General features: G+C 38.3%; 1 protein-coding gene across 1 annotated transcript in view; it reads right to left on the minus strand.

Moving 5' to 3' along the window:
* Positions 1–19756, minus strand: part of ZNHIT6 (zinc finger HIT-type containing 6) — a 68856-nt gene that overhangs the window by 37754 nt on the left and 11346 nt on the right. The window lies entirely within an intron of this gene.

The following is a 19756-nucleotide window of genomic DNA, read 5'->3' on the forward strand; positions in this document are numbered from 1 at the left end:
AAGAAATTAGAGTGTCCTGGACTGGTAAAATGGGGTATCTGGCATAAGCAATTGCATACCACCTCCTACATGAACTTGACTTCACAATTACATTTTAGAAAAAAAACAAGGAAATAAGCCAACATAATGAAAATCAGCAGAAACAGCAGATAGCTGTAGCAAATTTCCAAGAAATTCAGACAGAATTATTTATGCAGATAACAGATGTATTAAATTATTGAATAAAAAGGGAGGTTAAAACCTGAGAAAGGAAAACATTCTACTTAAAAGACCAGATACATTTGAAAAAGGAACATAACTCCTAGACATGAAAAAAGTAACTGAAACAAAAAACCCATCCAGTGCATGGGCTAAAGGTCAGATTAATTAGACACAACAAGGAGGGAAAAGTGACTTGGTTGATACAGCTGAATTAATTGCCCAGAATACAGCAAAGATGAACAAAGAAGCAAAAAATTAAGGTAACATATTAGAATTTTCCAGAATTACGCAGAAAGTACACCACCACCAAAGGAAGATAAATCACCCAAAGACAAAAATGAAGAACTGAAGAGCAACTGATATAGAAAGGCTACATAAAACAACAATGTTCTCAATAGCGGCAAAATAAGTGAGAAGACAGTGTAATAAGTAATTAAACTGAAGTACTAAAATGTGACCCTGAGATACTTCAAATTCAGCTAAACTATTGTTCAAAAGCAAGGGTGGAGCTATAGGATTCATATATATGAAATTTTAAAACAGGCAAAATTCATCTTCAGGGGAAAAATTAGAATAGGTTGTCTGGGGAGGAAAGGAGATAACTAGGAAATATCTTTTGGGTGTTAACAGTGTTTTACCTATTTATAGGGACTGGTTATACAGGTATATATGCATTTGTCAAAACTCAACAAATATACACAAGATTTGTGCATTTCACTGCATGTAAATTTCACAACAATAGTAAAAGTTATTTAGCTTCTTATCTTTCAGACAACTAAACTCCAATATTATTTTTTCACTGAATATTTATCATGGATGTCATCGCATGACAATACTTCTATATCTAATTGTTTTTGTTTAATGGTTGCACAGAATTCCATTGTATGAAGGCATCATCAGTCCACTACTCAGGGATACTCAAAGTTGTTTCCAGGTTTTGCGTTATTAAAAACCATACTGCACTAGATAAATATGTACGTATATCTCTGTGAACTGTACTAATGCATGTGTAGGCTAAATTCCTTGAATAGGCATGTATAACGTTTTTAGAAATACTGCCTTCTAAAATGACTCATACATTTTTACTCTCAAGAACAGTGAAAGAAGAAAATGGTCCAGGTAGCTCACACATTCACTGTATTAGATATTATTAATATATGTTTGTCAGACACATACTCTGTGTATACACACACACACACATACATACACATCTTTCTATGACCATCTATTATTATCCTTCGTCCTTTCTTAGTTACTCGTCTTTTTTCTTATCAATGCATAAACATTCTGTCATATATGTCAAAGATTTTTCTGGAGAGGGGGTGTCTTTTGATTTTATTATGGTCTTTTCAGGCTATACACTTTTTTTTTAAAAAGCTATGTAAATTTAGTTATTTTTCCCTTAATGGCTTTGGATGGGATGCTTCTCTCTTCAAAATTATGAAAATATTTCCATATTTTTATTCCAAGTTTTAGATTTTACTAACATGATGTTGTAGGTCACTTAGACTTCCAAAATAAATTTACTCATTCATAGAAAATGAGATCAGATTTCTGGTTACCTGAGAGAAGGGAGAAAGAAGGGGAACTGGAGAAGGGTAGTCAAAAAGTGCAAACTTTCAGTTGCAAGAGAAATAAGCACTAAGGAGATAAAAAAACAACATGATACATATAACCAATACTGCAGTGTGTTATATGTAAAAGTTGCTCAGAGAGTAAGCATTCTCATCACAAGAAAACTTTTCTATATCTTTAATTTTTTATCTATGAGATGAGGGATGTTTAAATTTATTATGATAATCACTTCATGATGTTTGTAAATCAAATCATTAGGCTGTACACCTTACACAGAGTTGTATGTCAATTATATCTCAAAATCAGAAGGATTTTAATTTCACCTGGACCTTCATCAAAAGATCATTTGATGGCTGAGCAACTTCCACAAAACAACTTCTGAACACTGGCGGAGGACACCAGGCACCCAGAAAGGCAGCCCATTCTTTTTTAAACGAGGTAGGACAAAATATAAAAGACAAAGAGACAAACCAGTTAGGGATGGAGACCTGTCCTGGGAAGTCGTAAAGTTTCCACACAATAGGAAACCCTCTCACAGGTAGGTCTGTGGGGAGTTCTGGCATCTCAGAAGGCAAAATAACTTAGAGGGAAAAAAAAAACCCACAGAATACACGCCTAACCGCAACTGTAGAAAAGAGAACCTTTCCGGAAAGGCTCTAACCTAACAATCTAACATGCAGCCTGGCCTGATCACAGCACAAAGGACTGAGCAAATCCCAAAGGAGAGCAAGCAGTGTACCAGTCCCTCCCCGCCCAGAGGCAGAGAGGCAGCCCTGACACTGCCAGAGCCTGAAGGCAAGGGGCTCTTAGCCCCAAAGAGGGTATCTTCCACCAAACTGTGAGCAGGCTCCCAGCTGCTAACCACTTCTTCCTGAGATCCTGGATGGCTGACATCTGCCAGGAGTGTTGCAGCCTGAGATCAGCTCTCCAGAGGAGACATACAGCACACATGCTCTTGCTGCGCAGCCAGGACCCGGAAGGTGATTAAGATGCACAGCCCACATGAGAAAGTGCGCTCGCCAAGCACCTGGTCAACTGAGCTGTTGAGACCAGGGAAGGGCACAAAATGCATGCCCAACCCACAGAAACTGAGCCAGAACAGTGTCTGAGTGTCTCCTGTGGAAGTACGGGTCAGCAGTGGACTGCTGCAGGGGCAGGGGCTCCGGGTGCAGCAGACCTGGGTATGGCATAAGCTCTCTTGGAGGAGGTTGCCACTGACCCCACCACAGAACTTCCAGAACTTACACAGGACTGGGGAAACAAACTCCTGGAGGGCACAAGCAAAACCTTGTGTGCACCAGGACCCAGGAGAAAGGAGCAGTGACCCCACAAGAGACTGACCCAGACATGCCCATGAGTGTCCAGGAGTCTTCACGGAGGCGTGGGTCAGAGGTGGCCTGCGTCAGGGTCAGAGGCACTGAGTGCGCCTGCATGGGACCTTTCCAAGAGGGTACCATTATCTTCATTATTTCCACCAAAGCTTGGCCTCAGGTGAAGCAACAGGGAGGGAACACAGCCATGCCCATCAACAGAAAACTGGATTAAAGATTTACTGAACACAGCCCCACCCATCAGAACAAGACCCAGTTTCCTCCTCAGTCAGTCTCTCCCTTCAGAAAGCTTCCATAAGCCTCTTATCCCCATCCATCAGAGGGCAGACAGCATGAAAACCACAACCACAGAAAATTAACCAGCTGATCACATGGACCACAGCCTTGACTAGCTCAAAGAAACTATGAGCCATGCCGTGTAGGGGCCACCCATGATGGATGGGTCATGGCAGAGAGTTCTGACAAAACATGGTCCAATGGAGAATGGAATGGCAAACCATTTCAGTATAGTTGTCTTGAGAACCCCATGAACAGTATGAAAAGGCAAAAAGGTATGACACTGAACGATGAACTCATCAGATCGGTGGGTGCCCAATATTCTACTGGAGAAGAGTGGAGAAATAACTCCAGAAAGAATGAAGAGAAGGAGCCAAAGCAAAAACAACACCCAGTTGTGGATGTGACTGGTGATAGAAGTAAAGTCCAATGCTGTAAAGAGCAATATTGCACAGGAACCTGGAATGTTAAGTCCATGAAAAAAGGCAAATTGGAAGTGGTCAAACAGGAGATGGCAAGAGTGAACATTGACATTTTAGGAATCAGCAAACTAAAATGGACTAGAATGGGTGAATTTAACTCAAATGATCATTATATTTACTACTGTGAGCAAGAATCCCTTAGAAAAAATAAAGTAGCCATCATAGTCAACAAAAGAGTCTGAAATGCAGTACTTGGATGCAATCTCAAATACGACAGAATGATCTCTTTTCGTTTCTAAGGCAAACCATTCAATATCGCTGTAAAAGTGAAAAGAAAGTGAAGTTGCACAGTCGTGTCCGATTCTGCGAACCCATGGACTGCAGCCTACCAGGCTCCTCCGTCCATGGGATTTTCCAGGCAAGAATACTGGAGCGGGTTGCCATTTCCTTCTCCAGGAGATCTTCCCAACCCAGAGATTGAACCCGGGTCTCCCACATTGTAAGCAGACACTTTACCATCTGAGCCACCAGGGAAGTCCAATATCGCTGTACCCAAGTCTATGTCCCGACCAGTAATGCTGAAGAAGCTAAAGTTGAACAGTTCTATGAATACCTATAAGACCTTATAGAACTAACACCCCAAAAAGATGTCCTTTTCATTATAGGGGACTGGAGTGCAAAAGTAGGAAATCAAGAGCTACCTGGAGTAACAAGCAAATTTCACCTTGGAGTACAAAATGAAACAGGGCAAAGGCTAATAGAGTTTTGTCAAGAGAATGCACTGGTCATAGTAAACATCCTCTTCCAACAACAAAAGCAAAGACTCTACACATGGATACCACCAGATGGTCAATACTGAAATCAGATTGATTATATTCTTTGTAACCAAAGATGGAGAAACTCTATACAGTCAGCAAAAACAAGACCAGGAGCTGACTGTGGCTCAGACCATGAACTCCTTATTGCCAAATTCAGACTTAAATTGAAGAAAGTAGGGAAAACCACTAGACCATTCAGGTTATGACCTAAATCAAATCCCTTATGATTATATGGTGAACGTGACACATAGATTCAAGGGATTAGAAATAGATTTAAGGGACTAGATCTGATAGACAGAGTGCTTGATGAACTATGGATGGAGGTTTGTGACACTGTACAAGAGACAGGAATCAAGACCATCCCCAAGAAAAAGAAATTCAACAAAGCAAAATAGCTGTCTGAGGAGACCTTACATATAGCTGTGAAAAGAAGAAAAGCAAAAGGCAAAGGAGAAAGGGAAAGATATACCCATTTGAATGCAGAGTTCCAAAGAATAGCAAAGAGATAAGAAAGCTTTCCTTAGCGATCAGTGCAAAGATATAAGAGGAAAACAACAGAATGGGAAAGACTAGAGATCTCGTCAAGAAAATTAGAGATATAAGGGAATATTTCCTGCAAAGATAGGCTCAATAAAGGACAGAAATGGTACTGATCCAACAGAAGCAGAAGATATTAAGAGGTGGCAAGAATACACAAAACTGTACAAAAAAGAACTTCACAACCCAGATAATCGTGAAGGTGTGATCACTCACACTCACCTAGAGCCAGACATCTTGGAATGTGAAGTCAAGTGGGCCTTAGGAAGCATTACTACGAACAAAGCTAGTGGAGATGAAGGAATTCCAGTTAAGCTATTTCAAATCCTAAAAGATGATGCTGTGAAAGTGCTGCACTCAATATGCCAGCAAATTTGGAAAACTCAGCAGTGGCCACAGGACTGGAAAAGGTCAGTTTTCATTCCAATCCCAAAGAAAGGCAATGCCAAAGAATGCTCAAACTACCGCACAATTGTACTCATCTCACATGCTAGTAAAGTAATGCTCAAAATTCTCCAAGCCAGGCTTCAGCAATACATGAACCGTAAACTTCCAGATATTCAAGCTAGTTTTAGAAAAGGCAGAGGCACCAGAGATCAAATTGCCAAGATCCTCCGGATCATCGAAAAAGCAAGAGAGTTCCAAAAAAACATCTATTTCTGCTTTATTGACTATGCCAAAGCCTTTGACGGTGTGGATCACAATAAACTGTGGAAAATTCTGAAAGAGATGGGAATACCAGACCACCTGATCTGTCTCTTGAGAAACCTGTATGCAGGTCAGGAAGCAAAGTTAGGACTCAACATGGAACAATAGACTGGTTCCAAATAGGTAAAGGAGTACGTCAAGGCTGTATATTGTCACCTTGCTTATTTAACTTATATGCAGAGTACATCATGAGGAATGCTGGGCTGGAGGAAGCACAAGCTGGAATCAAGATTGCTGGGAGACATATCAATAACCTCAGATATGCAGATGACACCACCCTTCTGGCAGAAAATGAAGAACTAAAGAGCCTCTTGATGAAAGTGAAAGAGGAGAGTGAAAAAGTTGGCTTAAAGTTCAACATTCAGAAAACTAAGATCATGGCATCGGGTCCCATCACTTCATGGGAAATAGATGGGGAAACAGTGTCAGACTTTATTTTTTTGGGCTCCAAAGTCACTGCAGATGGTGATTGCAGCCATGAAATTAAAAGACGCTTACTCCTGGAAGGAAAATTATGACCAATCTAGATAACATATTAAAAAGTAGAGACGTTACTTTGCCAACAAAGGTTCATCTAGTCAAGGTTATGGTTTTTCCAGTGGTCATGTATGGATGTGAGAGTTGGACTGTGAAGAAAGCTGATCGCCGAAGAATTGATGCTTTTGAACTGTGGTGTTGGAGAAGACTCTTGAGAGTCCCTTGGACTGCAAGGAGTTCCAACCAGTCCATCCTAAAGGAGATCAGTCTGGGTGTTCATTGGAAGGACTGATGTTGAAGCTGAAGCTCCTATACTTTGGCCACCTGATGCGAAGAGCTGACTCATTTGAAAAGACCCTGATGCTGGGAAAGATTGAGGGCAGGAGGAGAAGGGGACCACAGGAGATGAGATGGTTGGATGGCATCACCGACTCGATGGACATGGGTCTGGGTAGACTCCGGGAGTTGGTGATGGAACAGGGAAGCCTGGAGTGCCGTGGACCCTGGGGTTGCAAAGAGTTGGACATGACTGAGGAATTGAACTGACTGGACTTTCTAGTAAAAAAAAAAATCGTCAAATGGCAGGCTGTGTCAACTGCATTTATTGAATAAGTCATTATCTATACTAATTTGAAATGCTATCTCTATCTGATCATATACTACATTGCTAAATAGCCCCATGTCTATTTTCTATAATCTCACTGTAGATTTCTACATCAATACCATAAAACTTTACTAAAATTTCATACATTTTAATAAGCCCAGCCTTATTCCTCTTTTTTTCCCCTGGTTTTTCCTGGTGCTTCTCCCATGTTTATTCTTCAGAATGAACTAGGTCATTTTATGGATCCTTTCCTTCTCCCCCCGCAAAATTTTTTTTTTCCAAAATAAAAAACAATTTCATTTGTGATTTCATTAGGATCATATCAGGTTTAAAGATCATTCATTTAAGAAATAAATGTTATTTCTATAATATTAGGTCAGCTAATAACAAGGTCCTTTCCCCCCATTTGCTCGACTTTTTTTTTTTTTATTTTACAATATTATATTGGTTGGTTTTGCCATACATTGACATGAATTCGCCCCAGGTATACATGAGTTCCCCCTCCTGAACCCCCCTCTCACCTCCCTCCTCCCTTTATCCTCCCTCTGGGTCATCCCCACACACCAGCCCCGAGTATCCTGTAACATGCATTGACCCTGAACTGCTGATTCGTTTCACATATGACAACATACATGTTTCAATGTCATTCTCTCAAATCATCCCACCCTTACCCTCTCCCACAAAGTCCCCAAAACTGTTCGATACAACTGTGTCTCTTCTGCTGTCTCTTATACAGGGTTATCATTTGCATCTTTCTAAATTCCATATATATGTGTTAGTATACTGTATTGGTGTTTTTCTTTCTGGCTTACTTCACTCTGTATAATAGGCTCCAGTTTCATCCACCTCATTAGAACTGATTCAAATACATTCTTTTTAATGGCTGAGTAATACTCCATTGTGTATATGTACCAAAGCTTTCTTATCCATTCATCTACAGATGGACATCTAGGTTGCTTCCATGTCCTGGCTATTATAAACAGTGCTGCGATGAACATTGGAGTACATGTGTCTCTTTCAATTCTGGTTTCCTCGGTGTATATGCCCAGAAGTGCGATTGCTGGATCATATGGCAGTTCTATTTCCAGTTTGTTGAGGAATCTCCACACTGTTCTCCATAGTGGCTGTACTAGTTTGCATTCCCACCAACAGTGTAAGAGGGTTCCCTTCTCTCCACACCCTCTCCAGCATTTATTGCATGTAGACTTTTGGATAGCAGCCATTCTGACTGGTGTGAAATGGTATCTCATTGTGGTTTTGATTTGCATTTCTCTGATTATGAGGGATGCTGAGCATTTTTTCATGTGTTTGTTAGCCATCTTTATGTCTTCTTTGGAGAAATGTCTGTTTAGTTCTTTGGCCCATTTTTTGATTGGGTCATTTATTTTTCTGGAATTGAGCTGCAGGAGCTGCTTATATATTTTGGAGATTAATCCTTTATCAGTTGCTTCATTTGCTATTATTTTCTCCCATTCTGAAGGCTGTCTTTTCACCTTACTTATAGTTTCCTTTGCTGTGCAGAAGCTTTTGATTTTAATTAGGTCCCATTCGTTTAAAGAATGAAACTAGAACACTTCCTAACACCATACACCAAAATAAACTCAAAATGGATTAGAGAGCTAAATGTAAGACCAGAAACTATAAAACTCCTAGAGGAGAACGTAGGCAAAACACTCTCCGACATAAATCACAGCAGGATCCTCCAAGACCCAACTCCCAGAATATTGGAAATAAATGCTCGACTTTTTAAAACCATTCAGTAGAATTTGTTTTCTTCACACAGATCTTTCCTATTCTTTCAACAGTTTTTGATTAGCCCTAGGTGAGAATACATATAAAGTTATACGCCATACAAAAAGATGAGGCAGAGCATTTACCTCTGAAAAAGTCACTATTTAAAAGAAGTAGTTTGGGGTCTGCTCTAAACGTTGGCCAACTGATGCAAAGAGCCAATTCATTGGAAAAGACACTGATGCTGGGAAAGAGTGAAGGCAGGAGAACAGGGCGACAGAGGATGAGATGGTTTGATGGCATCACTGACTCAATGGATATGAGTCTGAGCAAACTCCACGAGATACTGAAGGACAGCGAGACCTGAGTGCTGCAGCCCATGGCGTTGCAAATAGTTGGACATGACATAGTGGCTGAATAACAATGACTAAAATAAGCAGGGGAGCCTTATACCATTTTCTTACCAAGCTCCTCTATTTTTAACAGAGAATGTCTATTTTGTATTGGCTCAAGTTATTCTTAACATAAACATCTCTTAACTTTTCTTTGTTTATTAAAGTTATCCATTATGACAAATTCACCAGTCAAATTTACCAGACCTTTAAAATTTACAGCTATTAAATATACTTTTGACATCACAGGCTGGTTAGTGTTATATCACACTTCAACTATAAAATGAAAATTATGGTTGCTAGTCTTAGAAAAATGTATATATCACATAATTTTGCATATGATTTTGGAGATTTGAAGTCATACTGGTCAAAAACTTTTACCATAAAGAATGCCTCGCTTAAAATGAACCTATGATTCTAAGGTATTAATGCATTTGCTACTATATAACTTGCTATTAGTCCTACAGAGCTAATTCAGGCACAATGTACATTAGTCACACTTCATGGTGGCGGGGGCAGAGGGGGGTTAGGTATTCAATTTTTTTTTTTTAAACCCTCTTATTTTCAAATAATTTCAAACTTTACAGAAAACTTACAAAATTACCACAAAGAATTCTTCACTCAGATTGCTCAAAAGTTACCACTGGAACATTCAATTTTAAATAACTTCAATTTGAGTTTTTGTGTATATTGTAGCTTAAGCTGCTTAAATAAGCAAAGGACCAATTTAATGCCTAGGGAGTAATTACAATAATCTTAGTACAGGACCAAAATCACATGGGAACAATTCCAAGCCCTGAATCTCTGAAGCTGAAAGATTTTCATAACTCCTCTAGCAGCAAAAAACTGACTGAGCTCATTTATAATCATTATTTTCCCATTTTAAACATTTGGAGGTTTCACTGCAGAAATGGTATTGTTTGATTATAATGCTGCCCTAGACCTACTAGGAATGAATTTAATATAGTAAATGTATTCCCAAAGATTTCCAGTACGAAAATGCAGATCTTTTATTGCTGCACATTATCTACTTAGTAAGTGCTAGATATTATTTTAATATTATTTCATTTATTCCCATCAACAATCTAGCAAATTCACTTTTGCCCAAGGACACCTAACATATATCAAGTGTAGAAACAATATTCAAATTCATGTTTATCTCAGTCAAAACTTTAACCACTTCTTAAAGTTTAAAAAAGCATTATAAACAATTCTCTTAAAAACAGACTATCGGAGATATGGGAGGTAAAAATAATTCTTTGATAACATTATGATCATTGAAAGTTTTTACCATTTTCATACAAATGTCTGAGAAACCACAGGTATCACAAAGAATGCCTCTGTGTGTGTGTTACCGATATCCAGTGAGCAGAGGCCAGGGATGCTGCTAACATCCTAAAATGCACACTCACAACAGGGAGCTCTGTGGTTCAATATGTTAGCAGCACCAAGATAAGAAATCATGACCTAAATCACTGATGAAAATGCTGAAAAACGAACAGAGTATAAGGACACACTCAAAAGACTTCCAAGCTATTAACCAATTGAGCAGACTATTGACTAACTAATAAGTATGGCTATTAACTAAATGGGAACTCACCTTCATGCTTTATTATTCAAGGAATATCCAAATACAGACATTTTAAATTCAGTTTGTGGCATGATTATTTTCCATTTAGAAATAATAACGGGCAATTTAACAAAGAACAAATGGAAAAATTCTGTCCCACGGATCTGAATTACTTAATCAAAACAGTTCTAAGATTATCTTACTACCACAGATTGGATTAAGTCAAACTTCACATTTGAATTTTAAAATATTGTTTTGAAACACATGGGCAAACACTCCCTATCTAAATAGCAATTAAGTAAAAGCAAATTAAAACAATTTCCACCTTCCAAAATAGCAACAAATATTAAAAAAGAGACAATTCAGTGCTAGTAAAATGTTTAAATAGGATTTCTAAGTTACTGTAAATGGAAATGAAAACTGGCTTATCCCTAGTTTATTATTACTAGCCTTACTTTATAGATGAGGAACTGAAACACAAGGAAGTTAGGTGGCTTAGCTTAGTACCACATGGCTGGAAGAGGAAGGTCAGACATTTGAACCCAGGCAGCCTAGCTCGTTTGTGTTCTTAACCACTCCACTTTACTATCTTTATGTTTTATAGAACCTTTCTTTTTTTTAGCAATTCTTTAAAATCCATCAAAGATGACTGGAAGGCAAAATTAAGCATAGAAAGACTGGTAAAAACATTTACAATGCATGCAACTGATCAAGATGAGATAAAAATATCCTTATCTGAATGAAAAAGTTGAAGAATTCAACCTCTAATCAGATAGGCAAAGAAGTTTAATAATATTCAATTAAAGCACAGTATAACTAAAATTGAAGAAAGTAGGGAAAACCACTAGACCATTCAGATATGACCTCAATCAAATCCCTTATGATGATACAGTGGAAGTGAGAAATAGATTTAAGGGACTAGATCTGATTGATAGAGTGCCTGATGAACTCTGGTTGGAGGTTCGTGACATTGTACAGGAGACAGGGACCAAGACCATCCCCATGGAAAAGAAATGCAGAAGAGCGAAATGGCTGTCTGAGGAGGCCTTACAAATAGCTGTGAAAAGAAGAGAGGCGAAAAGCAAAGGAGAAAAGGAAATATATAAGCATCTGAATGCAGAGTTCCAAAGAATAGCAAGGAGAGATAAGAAAGACTTCCTCAGTGATCAATGCAAAGAAATAGAGGAAAACAACAGAATAGGAAAAACAAGAGACCTCTTCAAGAAAATTAGAGATTCCAAGGGAACATTTCATGCAAAGATGGGCTCGATAAAGGACAGAAATGGTATGGACCTAACAGAAGCAGAAGATATTAAGAAGAGGTGGCAGGAATACACAGAAGAACTGTACACAAAAGATCTTCACGACCAAGATAGTCACGATAACGTGATCACTGACCTAGAGCCAGACATTTTGGAATGTGAAGTCAAGTGGGCCTTAGAAAGCATCACTACGAACAAAGCTAGTGGAGGTGATGGAATTCCAGTTGAGCTATTTCAAGTCTTGAAAGATGATGCTGTGAAAGTGCTGCACTCAATATGCCAGCAGATTTGGAAAACTCAGCACTGGCCACAGGACTGGAAAAGGTCAGTCTTCGTTCCAATCCCAAAGAAAGGCAATGCCAAAGAATGCTCAAACTACCGCACAATGGCACTCATCTCACACGCTAGTAAAGTCATGCTCAAAATTCTCCAAGCCAGGCTTCAGCAGTATGTAAACCGTGAACTCCCAGATGTTCAAGCAGGTTTTAGAAAAGGCAGAGGCACCAGAGATCAAATTGCCAACATCCGCTGGATCATGGAGAAAGCAAGAGAGTTCCAGAAAAACATCTATTTCTGCTTCATTGACTATGCCAAAGCCTTTGACTGTGTGGATCACAATAAACTGTGGAACATTCTGAAAGAGATGGGAATCCCAGACCACCTGACCTGCCTCTTGAGAAACCTGTATGCAGGTCAGGAAGCAACTGTTAGAACTGGACATGGAACAACAGACTGGTTCCAAATAGGAAAAGGGGTACGTCAAGGTTGTATATTGTCACCTTGCTTATTTAACTTATATGCAGAGTACATCATGAGGAACGCTGGGCTGGAAGAAGCACAAGCTGGAATCAAGATTGCTGGGAGAAATATCAATAACCTCAGATATGCAGATGACACTACCCTTATGGCAGAAAGTGGAGAGGAACTCAAAAGCCTCTTGATGAAAGTGAGAGAGGAGAGTGAAAAGGTTGGCTTGAAGCTCAACATTCAGAAAACAAAGATCATGGCATCTGGTCCCATCACTTCATGGGAAATAGATGGCAAAACAGTGGAAACAGTGTCAGACTTTATTTTTTTGGGCTCCAAAATCACTGCAGATGCTGATTGCAGCCATGAAATTAAAAGACGCTTGCTCCTTGGAAGGAAAGTTATGACCAACCTTGACAGTATATTAAAAAGCAGAGACATTACTTTGCCAACCAAGGTCCGTCTAGTCAAGGCAATGGTTTTTCCCGTGGTCATGTATGGATGTGACAGTTGGACTGTGAAGAAAGCTGATCGCCGAAGAATCGATGCTTTTGAACTGTGGTGTTGGAGAAGACTCTTGAGAGTCCCTTATACTGCAAGGAGATCCAACCAGTCCATTCTAAAGGAGATCAATCCTGGATGTTCATTGGAGGGACTGATGCTAAAGCTGAAACTGCAATACTTTGGCCACCTCATGCGGCGAGTTGACTCACTGGAAAAGACTCTGATGCTGGGAAAGGTTGGGGGCGGGAGGAGAAGGGGACAACGGAGAATGAGATGGCTGGATGGCATAAGCGACTCTGTGGACATGAGTTTGAGTGAACTCCGGGAGTTAGTGATGGACAGGGAGGCCTGGCGTGCTGTGGTTCATGGGGTCGCGGAGAGTCGGACACGACTGAGCGACTGTACTGAACTGAACTGACTGATAACTAAAATAGGTACTCATACATTTTTGTAAAAGCTACAAAGTGGTACTTTTTTTGAGAGGACAATTTGGAGTTTCTCTCAATAGTTTAAATGCATGTAATCTGTGACCCAGTAATGCCACTTATCAGGGATCGATCTACAGAAAAGTCACATAAGCATGCAAAACAATCTGTTCAAGGATGTTTACAACAGCATTGTTTGTAATAATTAAAAACCACAAATTAAGCAACTGTTCGTGAATATGGTAATAAATAAATTACGATAGAGTAGTCATAGTTGAAATATACTATTTAAAATGAGGCAGGTTTTGGGATTAGGGTGATGGTGGCCTCATAGAATGAGTTTGGAAGTTTCCCTTCCTCGGCTATTTTCTGGAAGAGTTTGAGTAGAATAGGTGTTAGCTCTTCTCTAAATTTTTGGTAGAATTCAGCTGTGAAGCCGTCTGGACCTGGGCTTTTGTTTGCTGGGAGATTTTTGATTACAGTTTCAATTTCCGTGCTTGTGATGGGTTTGTTCAGATTTTCTATTTCTTCCTGGTTCAGTTTTGGAAAGTTGTACTTTTCTAGGAATTTGTCCATTTCTTCCAGGTTATTCATTTTATTGCCATATAATTGCTGATAGTATTCTCTAATAATCCTTTGTATTTCTGTGTTGTCAGTTGTGATCTCTCCATTTTCATTTCTAATTTTATTGATTTGGTTCTTCTCCCTTTGTTTCTTGATGAGTCTGGCTAGTGGTTTGTCAATTTTATTCACCTTCTCAAAGAACCAGCTTTTGGCTTTGTTGATTTTTGCTATGGTCTCTTTTGTTTCTTTTGCATTTATCTCTGCCCTAATTTTTATGATTTCTTTCCTTCTACTGACCCTGGGGTTCTTCATTTCTTCCTTTTCTAGTTGCTTTAGATGTAGAGTTAGGTTATTTAGTTGACTTTTTTCTTGTTTCTTGAGGTGTGCCTGTATTGCTATGAACTTCCCCCTTAGCACTGCTTTTACAGTGTCCCAGAGGTTTTGGGTTGTTGTGTTTTCATTTTCATTCATTTCTATGCATATTTTGATGTCTCTTTTGATTTCTTCTATGATTTGTTCATTATTCAGCAGCGTGTTGTTCAGTCTCCATATGTTGGCACTTTTAATAGTTATTCTCCTGTAACTGAGATCTAATCTTACTGCATTGTGGTCAGAAAAGATGCTTGGAATGATTTCAATTTTTTTGAATTTACCTAGGCTAGATTTATGTCCCAGGATGTGATCTATCCTGGAAAAGGTTCCGTGTGCGCTTGAGAAAAAGGTGAAATTCATTGTTTTGGGGTGAAATGTCCTATAGATATCTATTAGGTCTAACTGTTCTATTATATCATTTAAAGATTGTGTTTCCTTGTTAATTTTCTGTTTAGTTGATCTATCCATAGATGTAAGTGGGGTGTTAAAATCTCCCACTATTATTGTGTTATTGTTAATTTCCCCTTTCATACCTGTTAGTAATTGTCTTACATATTGCGGTGCTCCTATGTTAGGTGCATAAATATTTATAATTGTTATATCTTCTTCTTGGATTGATCCTTTGATCATTATGTAGTTTCCTTCTTTGTCTCGTTTCACAGCCTTTCGTTTCACCCTAATCCCAAAACCTGGTAAAGACCCCACAAAAAAAGAAAACTATAGGCCAATATCACTGATGAACATAGATGCAAAAATCCTTAACAAAATTCTAGCAATCAGAATCCAACAACACATTAAGAAGATCATACATCATGACCAAGTGGGCTTTATCCCAGGAATGCAAGGATTCTTCAATATCCGCAAATCAATCAACGTAATACACCACATCAACAAACTGAAAAATAAAAATCATATGATTATCTCAATAGATGCAGAGAAAGCCTTCGACAAAATTCAACATCCATTTTTGATAAAAACCCTCCAGAAAGTGGGAATTGAAGGGACATACCTCAACATAATAAAAGCTATATATGACAAACCCACAGCAAACATTATCCTCAATGGTGAAAAACTGAAAGCATTTCCCCTAAAGTCAGGAACAAGACAAGGGTGCCCACTCTCACCACTACTATTCAACATAGTTCTGGAAGTTTTGGCCACAGCAATCAGAGCAGAAAAAGACATAAAAGGAATACAAATTGGAAAAGAAGAAGTAAAGCTTTCACTGTTCGCTGATGACATGATCCTCTACACAGAAAACCCTAAAGACTCTACCAGAAAACTACTAGAGCTAATCAATGATTACAGTAAAGTTGCAGGATATAAAATCAACACACAGAAATCCCTTGCATTCCTATACACTAATAATGAGAAAATAGAAAGAGAAATTAAGGAAACTATTCCATTCACTGTTGCAACGAAAACAATTAAATACTTAGGAATATATCTACCTAAGGAAACAAAAGACTTGTACATAGAAAACTATAAAACACTAGTGAAAGTAATCAAAGAGGACACTAATAGATGGAGAAATATACCGTGTTCGTGGATTGGAAGAATAAATATTGTAAAAATGAGTATACTACCCAAAGTAATTTATACATTCAATGCAATCCCTATCAAGCTACCAACAATATTTTTCACAGAACTAGAACAAATAATCTCACAATTTGTATGGAAATACAAAAAACCTCGAATAGCTAAAGCAATTTTGAGGAAGAAGAATGGAACTGGGGGAATTAACCTGCCAGACTTCAGGCTCTATTACAAAGCCACAGTCATCAAGACAGTATGGTACTGGCATAAAGACAGAAATATAGATCAATGGAACAAAATAGAAAGCCCAGAGATAAACCCACGCTCCTATGGACACCTTATCTTTGACAAAGGAGGCAAGAATATAAAATGGAGAAAAGACAGTCTCTTTAACAAGTGGTGCTGGGAAAACTGGTCAGCCACTTGTAAAAGAATGAAACTAGAACACTTCCTAACACCATACACCAAAATAAACTCAAAATGGATTAAAGATCTAAATGTAAGACCAGAAACTATAAAACTCCTAGAGGAGAACGTAGGCAAAACACTCTCCGACATAAATCACAGCAGGATCCTCCAAGACCCACCTCCCAGAATATTGGAAATAAAAGCAAAAATAAACAAATGGGACCTAATTAAAATCAAAAGCTTCTGCACAGCAAAGGAAACTCTAAGCAAGGTGAAAAGACAGCCTTCAGAATGGGAGAAAATAATAGCAAATGAAGCAACTGATAAAGGATTAATCTCCAAATTATACAAGCAGCTCCTGCAGCTTAATTCCAGAAAACTAAGTGACCCAATCAAAAAATGGGCCAAAGAACTAAACAGACATTTCTCCAAAGAAGACATAAAGATGGCTAACAAACACATGAAAAAATGCTCAACATCCCTCATCATCAGAGAAATGCAAATCAAAACCACAATGAGATACCATTTCACACCAGTCAGAATGGCTGCTATCCAAAAGTCTACATGCAATAAATGCTGGAGAGGGTGTGGAGAGAAGGGAACCCTCTTACACTGTTGGTGGGAATGCAAACTAGTACAGCCACTATGGAGAACAGTGTGGAGATTCCTCAGAAAACTGGAAATAGAACTGCCATATGATCCAGCGATCGCACTCCTGGGCATACACACTGAGGAAACCAGAATTGAAAGAGACACATGTACTCCAATGTTCATTGCAGCACTGTTTATAATAGCCAGGACATGGAAGCAACCTAGATGTCCATCTGCAGACGAATGGATAAGAAAGCTTTGGTACATATACACAATGGAGTATTTCTCAGCCATCAAAAAGAATGCATTTGAATCAGTTTTAATGAGGTGGATGAAATTGGAGCCAATTATACAGAGTGAAGTAAGCCAGAAAGAAGAACATCAATACCGTATATTAACACATATATATGGAATTTAGAAAAATGGTAACCTGAACCCTGTATAAGAGACTGCAAAAGAGACATAGGCATTTAGAACAGTCTTTGGGACTCTGTGGGAGAGGGTGAAGGTGGAATGATTGGGGAGAATGGAATTGTAGCATGTATATTATCATAAGTGACCAGTCCAGGTTCGACGCATAAATTTTCCTCTGTTCATTTCTTTGCATTTGTGCTTTTTTAATAAAAATACTTTTAACTATAAAAAAAAAAAAAAAAAAAAAAAAAAATAAAATGAGGCAGACTTGCATTAACAAGCATGAAGTTCATAATATATTGCTAAATAGGAAAAAGCTAGCTGTAGAAAAAAAGTGTACCTTTATTTATAAAGTAATGCTTAACTTGAGAGTCAGGCAAATTTTTATACTTTTATGTAAGTATTTAATATTACATTTTATTTTATTAATTGAAAAAAAGAAGCAAACATGATGAGAAGGAAACATGAAATATTATCATTGGTTGTCTCTACATAGTGGAATTACAGTTGCTATTTTTCCTTTAAACTCTTTATGCTGAGGCTTTATTACTTTTACAATTGCTACTATGTGCTGATTTCTTCCTACCCTCAAGTTAGTGTCTAAGTAAATTAACACACTAAGGTCAGGACTACACAGTAACTATCATTAGCTCCATTTTACAGTGGTAAAAACAGCTGAAAAACTAATTAAAGTCTATTGTGTTCTATGTTGCTAATCTCTTCATGGCAAGACACTAAAAATATAAAAACATCAAGCCCAAATCATTGTAAATTCATGAGTAAAAGGCATAACGCAAGAAGAGTCTGATTTGCTACTTCACAGATGAGGTATTCCAAAATAACAGCATAAATTTGTAATCTAAACTCAGAAGATACACTGAATGTAGTAATCTTGGAAAAAAATTCCCACAAACATTTATGTATCTAAAGACCTCAAAGTTTTACATTTGAGGCTCTGAATGTTTTCTTTCATAAAACAGGAATATATTTTATATTTCAGAAGGCACAAACCGGTTACTTTAAATTTCAAACAAATTATGTCAATTTCTACGTCAGTTTCAAAACACACAAGTGAATTATCTTTTATTTGATAAATGCAAAGTGAAGTGAAGTCGCTCGGTGGTGTATGACTCTTTGTGACCCCATGGACTGTAGCCTGCCAGGCTCCCCCATCCATGGGATTTTCCAGGCAAGAATACTGGAATGGGTTGCTATTTCCTTCTCCAGGGGATCTTCCCGACCCAGGGATCGAACATGGTCTCCCGCAATGCAGGCAGACTACTGTCTGAGCCAACAGAGAAGTATAATAAATGCAAAATATTACTATAATCTTGGAAACCAACCAGAAAAAGAGAAAACCACCTTTATTTATAACCATCTGTTCTGAAGTATGTAAGTGGATAACACCATTCTCTAAAAATATAACATCTGTTGAAAAGGTGGAAGACTTTTAGAATAATGATAATTCTGATGGTTCCATTTTTTTAATTTACGTAGTAAAATTTTAAAGGAACTGTAGCGTTACCTAGCTCAACCCCCACCATTATACAGATAGAGCCCAGAGAAAGGAAGTAATTTGCTCAAAGCCTTGCAGTTACTAAGAGGCTAAAGAGGGAGGGACTCACTCAGGCTTTTTGATTCTAAAACCAGAATCTTGACTTTGTAAAGGTACTATCTAATAATTTAATGGGCTACTTACAGTACTTTGGGATCCTGTTCTCCTCTGTACGAATGGGGCCTTTTTGACTTAGCAATTTCAGAGAGCAAGAAACTAATCTCTAATGTATTTTCTCTATTCAGATTTTCTGATGGACAGGGAGGCCTGGCGTGCTGTGATTCATGGGGTTGCGGAGAGTCGGACACGACTGAGCGACTGAACTGAACTGAAATGTTTTCCAAGTTCCTTTCTTCTCCATCACTGACTCTCGAATTACTATTTGGAATTCCAAAGTAGAAAGGAGTATAAAAGTCAAGCTCCTCTGGTTAAAAATATGCAGAAATTCTGCTTTGACTTCTTGTTTTGTCTTTGAAGCTTCTTCAAGCTCCTTCTCTCTCTCCATCTCTCTCTCTCAAATACATACAAATACATAGGGAGCAAACAAAAAATGTTAAAGTCACATGACATAAAACTAGCATAAGTTCTTAAATGCTTAAGTCCAATTTCTGCAGTCATCTTGTCCTGTATCAATCAATGACAAACATCTCATAGGCCACACTTTGAGGAGCAATGTTCCAAGCAAACCAAACCTTAAAAGATGCTCCTCATCAAATTAGAACATCTAATATGCTAA

The sequence above is a fragment of the Moschus berezovskii genome, chromosome 4 (genome assembly GCF_049115385.1).
Source record: "Moschus berezovskii isolate FMDL1 chromosome 4, NW_MosBer_1.0, whole genome shotgun sequence".
In the NCBI taxonomy this organism is placed as follows: Eukaryota; Metazoa; Chordata; class Mammalia; order Artiodactyla; family Moschidae; genus Moschus; species Moschus berezovskii.